Here is a 6,000-nt window from a genome sequence, read left to right on the forward strand (position 1 = left end):
TCCTCTCAAAAGGAGTTTCGATAATGGGCAAGGGAATGAGCGGGTTTCTATATGTGGGCTTTGGCGCAACCTGCTGACACTCAGGGCAACTACGGCAGTAGTTCTCTATCTCTTTGTGTACTCCTGGCCAAAAGAAACGTTGCATGATTCTTTCCTTAGTCTTCTCTACCCCCAAGTGGGCCCCTAGCGGGTGTGTGTGGGCTAGGTTGAGTACTGTGGCCCGATAGGGCTGTGGCACGAGGAGCTGTTCATGCACTTCCTCATTTTTCTTGACTATCTGATATACTAACCCCCGGTTTACTGCGAAATGGGGGTAAGTAGGGGTTGTCTTATCACCTAACACTACACCTTCTAATACCTGCACATTTCTTAAGGCATTTGCAAGAGTAGGATCTTGTAATTGAGCCGTACCATACTGGCCTGTGAGAGGGGGAAGCTCTTGGGTGCCTGGGGACGTCTTCTTCACTGGAGAACGGAGCACTTTCCAGGATGAGACTTGCCTCTCCGTTTCCGAGGTACTCGGGTTATCCTCTCCTGAGACTCTCTCCAGAGTGGGTAAAAGGCTGGGCAGTCTCGTCCAATTAGGACAGGGACGGGGAGGGAATCAACCACCCCGCTTCGTCGTGTGTATGGTTCCCCGTGTGCTGGTCATTGTAAGTTCAGTAATGCGGTATTCTCTGGTGTCCCCATGGACACAGGAAACTGGGAGGACTTTCCCCGGGGTCAGACACGTTGGGCCCACCAAATCCTTACGCACCAGGGTGGCCCGGCTACCAGAATCCAGTAAGGCCTCCACATCATGGTGATTCACAGTTACCGGGCAGGTGGGGGGTCGATCTGGGCCGCCATCTACGACTCCCAAGAGCGAGGCAACACGGTGTGTGGGTGCTGAGCTGGAGGACTCCGCAGTGGGCATAGGTTCATCGGCTGGTTTCCCACACTGCCAGGAGATATGTCCCATCTCCCCACACCGGTAACACTGTCGAGTTTCCCCCTCCTGGTGTACTCTTCTTGGACCCGCCTGGTTTCTGGCTCCCCCTGGAGCCGGGATAAGTCCTGACGTGGCTGGGTTCGAGACCTTGGGAGTCCTTTGGACGGGTCCTTCCCATTTGTGGTGGGGCCGCACTCCTGGGGTCTTTTCGGGAAGCATTCAGCATCTCCGCTGTGGCCTGGTACTTTTCCACAGCTTCCACGGTCAGATCAGCCGTGGTCAAGGCCTGTTGACTGATGAACCGTTTTGCCTCATAAGGCAGGGGCGCGTAGGTAACGATCCACCACAACGGCCTCCACCACCGCCGCTGCTGTATTCCTCTGCGGATCCAGCCATTTCCTTGCGTTCGGACAAGTTCATGCATCTGCGCCCGAGGAGGTTGGTCTGGTTGGAAGGTCCAACTGTGAAAGCGCTGGGCCATACCAAATTTTGTGAGTCCATATCTGCTGAGGATCTCAGACTTCAGGGCATCATAGTCAGTAACCTGGTCAGGGCCCAGGTCCCGGACAGCATTCAGCGCTTCCCCGGTTAGAAAGGGGGCTAACAGACCAACCCACTGTTGCTTGGGCCAGGCTTCCCTAGTGGCCGTGGCCTCAAATGCATGCAGGTATGCCTCAATGTCATCGGTAGCTCCCATCTTAGATATAAAGTCACTTGCCTTTATTGGGCGGGTCTTTTGGACAACCCTCTGTCTCTGCAACTGCAATTCCTCTGCCTTCAGAAGGTTGGCTTTCTTTTGCTCCTCCAAGAGAGCCACGTTTGCTTGCATCTGGGCTTGCTGGCCAGCAACAAGGGCTTTCAATATGTCCTCCATTTCAGTCGGCGGGGAGCCTCACGGCCAACTTGGAAAACCGGGTGATCAAACCTTCGGTATCCTCCTCCGACATGCACTATTAACGCTTGAGCGTGCCCGTATTCTCCACCATCTGTGATGCCACGAGAGGCTACCGCTTCCAGCGGGGTTGCCCAAGTAGTGCAAGGAGTCCAGGTTCAACCAAAACAAGGATTTTATTAAAGGTCTTCGGCAACTAACGAAATTATAACACAATTCTCTTCTTCCCGAGCCCACCCTCCAGACCGTGTCTCTTCCCTTCAAAACAACTCCAGCCCATCAGCTCCTGATTGGTTTCAGCTGCGTGGGAAGATTGGCCATAGAGGGTTGGAGTTCCCGACCATACCAGCAGATGGAGCCATAGCTGTCTGGGTTTGCAGCCATCTCAGGGGGATGTAACGTCCCTCCAGGACACAGCCTCTCGTGACATCACAATACATTTTAGTGTATGTGACCCCAGCTGGTTTTGAACCACACGCTCTGTACCAACTGAACCACACAGAAGACAGAACCAAAAAAATGTGTTTTTTCTATTACGTGGTGTTAGTGAGTGAGTGAGGTGTGTGTGTGTGTGTGTGTGTGTGTGTGTGTGTGTGTGTGTGCGTGCATGCGTTCAGTTAGTGCGTTCATAACTGCCTGCCTCGCGTGTGAGAGAGAGAAAGATAGAGATCATTCTTTGTACCTGAGAGATGGGTCTCAGTCTTCACGCTCCTTGTTGCTCTGTTCGGTTTTCTTCAGTAACTTTGTTTAATTCAATCACCTGTTTGTTGATGTAGCTGGCCATCTTAACGAACTGTACCGAATATCAATGATTACCCCAATCAATCAATTAATCAACTAATTCAGTCTGTCTGACCTCTTATAGTGTTAACTTACTTATGATTACCTTTCTAACTGACTCGTAATGGTAATATCTACTGAATGATTCTAAATTCAATGACCAGTAGTTGAGTAGCTGCTCTGATATGCGTCTCTATTGGTTCCTCTCTGATGTCTGTCTGTGGTGCACTGCAGTTGGTAGAATGTTTTAAGTATCCAATCACTTTCAAGCAGGATGTAATATTTCGCAAGGCCTGTCTGTGGCATTGTTCATAAGGAAGTCACGTTATGTCTTGCACTCCGTGACTGGCCATCGATGTCCAAATAGGGTCCTTTCTTTCCATCTATGCTGTCTGTGTGTGACATCAGTGTGAGGAAATATTCAGAAGTGTGTTTAAGAAATCTGTCTGCATCTTTGTCAGAGGTTTTAAAGGGGAACTTCACAGACGTGCGTGCGTTGGTGGGTGCGTGCGGGTCTGCCTGCGAACAGTGTGTGTCCTCTAAGTTCTGTTCTGCCCTCTGCCTGTGTCCAACTGCAGGTCACACTTTTTTAAAGATCCAATCACATTCAATCAGGAAGCTGGCAGACCTCAGAGGACATTGTTCCTTTATTTATTAATCTCTGCTTTTGTTTTTCTTGTTATAAAAGTGATTTATGAAAATAATGAATAAACTTATCAGAAACCCACATGGCAAATCACATGACATGTTGCTAATTAAAAGAGGTAGAGGGAGAGAGTGAGGTAGAGAGAGAGATTTTTGTAGAGCCTACATGCAATGTTACATAATGAACTGTACATCTTAACATTGACAACAGCTATTGAGTGATATATACCTACTTAGTTTTGTGTGCGTGCATGCGTGAGTGCATGCTTCCGTGTGTGTGTGTGTGTGTGTGTGTGTGTGTGTCAGCCTTTCTCTCCTACGTCTAGTTCAGAGTGCCATTCTACCAAAATATATAATCAGTCTTCAGAGTTCCTTAAACAGCAGTGACTACAAAGAGCCTTTTTCACAGATCGAGTACTCTGGAATGGATCACCCATAGTCCCACCATTCTCCTTGATCTGATGAACTGTAAGGTACCACCTCACAGTTATCCACTCCACCACCATTAGACTCTCCACTCCTCCAATACCTGCAGTAGAAACAACAGAGTTAGACTTGCCTCTCTCTCAGAACCTAGAGTATGAACAACACAGAGAATCAGTCCTACTCCTTACACTGTGGTCAGTGTTATTATAGAGCAGTAGTCTCTTACCTTGGGGTGGTCAGTGTTATTAGAGCAGTAGTCTCTTACCTTGGGGTGGTCAGTGTTATTATAGAGCAGTAGTCTCTTACCTTGGGGTGGTCAGTGTTATTAGAGCAGTAGTCTCTTACCTTGAGGTGGTCAGTGTTATTTTAGAGCAGTAGTCTCTTACCTTGGGGTGGTCAGTGTTATTATAGAGCAGTAGTCTCTTTCCTTGGGGTGGTCAGTGTTATTAGAGCAGTAATCTCTTACCTCGGGGTGGTCAGTGTTATTATAGAGCAGTAGTATCTTACCTTGGGGTGGTCAGTGTTATTATAGAGCAGTAATCTCTTACCTTGGGGATGTCAGTGTTATTAGAGCAGTAGTCTCTTACCTTGGGGTGGTCAGTGTTATTATAGAGCAGTAGTCTCTTACCTTGGGGTGGTCAGTGTTATTATAGAGCAGTAGTCTCTACCTTGGGGTGGTCAGTGTTATTATAGAGCAGTAATCTCTTACCTTGGGGATGTCAGTGTTATTAGAGCAGTAGTCTCTTACCTTGGGGTGGTCAGTGTTATTATAGAGCAGTAGTCTCTTACCTTGGGGTGGTCAGTGTTATTATAGAGCAGTAGTCTCTTACCTTGGGGTGGTCAGTGTTATTAGAGCAGTAATCTCTTACCTTGGGGTGGTCAGTGTTATTAGAGCAGTAGTCTCTTACCTTGGGGTGGTCAGTGTTATTATAGAGCAGTAATCTCTTACCTTGGGGTGGTCAGCGTTATTATAGAGCAGTAATATCTTACCTTGGGGTGGTCAGTGTTATTAGAGCAGTAGTCTCTTACCTTGGGGTGGTCAGTGTTATTATAGAGCAGTCATCTCTTACCTTGGGGTGGTCAGTGTTATTATAGAGCAGTAGTCTCTTACCTTGGGGTGGTCAGTGTTATTAGAGCAGTAGTCTCTTACCTTGGGGTGGTCAGTGTTATTATAGAGCAGTAGTCTCCTACCTTGGGGTGGTCAGTGTTATTATAGAGCAGTAGTCTCTTACCTTGGGGTGGTCAGTGTTATTATAGAGCAGTAGTCTCTTACCTTGGGGTGGTCAGTGTTATTATAGAGCAGTAGTCTCTTACCTTGGGGTGGTCAGTGTTATTATAGAGCAGTAATCTCTTACCTTGGGGATGTCAGTGTTATTAGAGCAGTAGTCTCTTACCTTGGGGTGGTCAGTGTTATTATAGAGCAGTAGTCTCTTACCTTGGGGTGGTCAGTGTTATTAGAGCAGTAATCTCTTACCTTGGGGTGGTCAGTGTTATTAGAGCAGTAGTCTCTTACCTTGGGGTGGTCAGTGTTATTATAGAGCAGTAATCTCTTACCTTGGGGTGGTCAGTGTTATTATAGAGCAGTAATCTCTTACCTTGGGGTGGTCAGTGTTATTAGAGCAGTAGTCTCTTACCTTGGGGTGGTCAGTGTTATTATAGAGCAGTCGTCTCTTACCTTGGGGTGGTCAGTGTTATTATAGAGCAGTAGTCTCTTACCTTGGGGTGGTCAGTGTTATTAGAGCAGTAGTCTCTTACCTTGGGGTGGTCAGTGTTATTATAGAGCAGTAGTCTCTCCTACCTTGGGGTGGTCAGTGTTATTATAGAGCAGTAGTCTCTTACCTTGGGGTGGTCAGTGTTATTATAGAGCAGTAGTCTCTTACCTTGGGGTGGTCAGTGTTATTATAGAGCAGTAGTCTCTTACCTTGGGGTGGTCAGTGTTATTAGAGCAGTAGTCTCTTACTTTGGGGTGGTCAGTGTTATTATAGAGCAGTAGTCTCTTACCTTGGGGTGGTCAGTGTTATTATAGAGCAGTAGTCTCTTGCCTTGGGGTGGTCAGTGTTATTAGAGCAGTAGTCTCTTACCTTGGGGTGGTCAGTGTTATTATAGAGCAGTAGTCTCTTACCTTGGTGGTCAGTGTTATTATAGAGCAGTCGTCTCTTACCTTGGGGTGGTCAGGTGTTATTATAGAGCAGTAGTCTCTTACCTTGGGGTGGTCAGTGGTATTAGAGCAGTAGTCTCTTACCTTGGGGTGGTCAGTGTTATTATAGAGCAGTAGTCTCTTACCTTGGGGTGGTCAGTGTTATTATAGAGCAGTAGTCTCTTACCT

The sequence above is a fragment of the Coregonus clupeaformis genome, unplaced genomic scaffold, assembly GCF_020615455.1.
Source record: "Coregonus clupeaformis isolate EN_2021a unplaced genomic scaffold, ASM2061545v1 scaf0808, whole genome shotgun sequence".
NCBI lineage: Eukaryota > Metazoa > Chordata > Actinopteri > Salmoniformes > Salmonidae > Coregonus > Coregonus clupeaformis.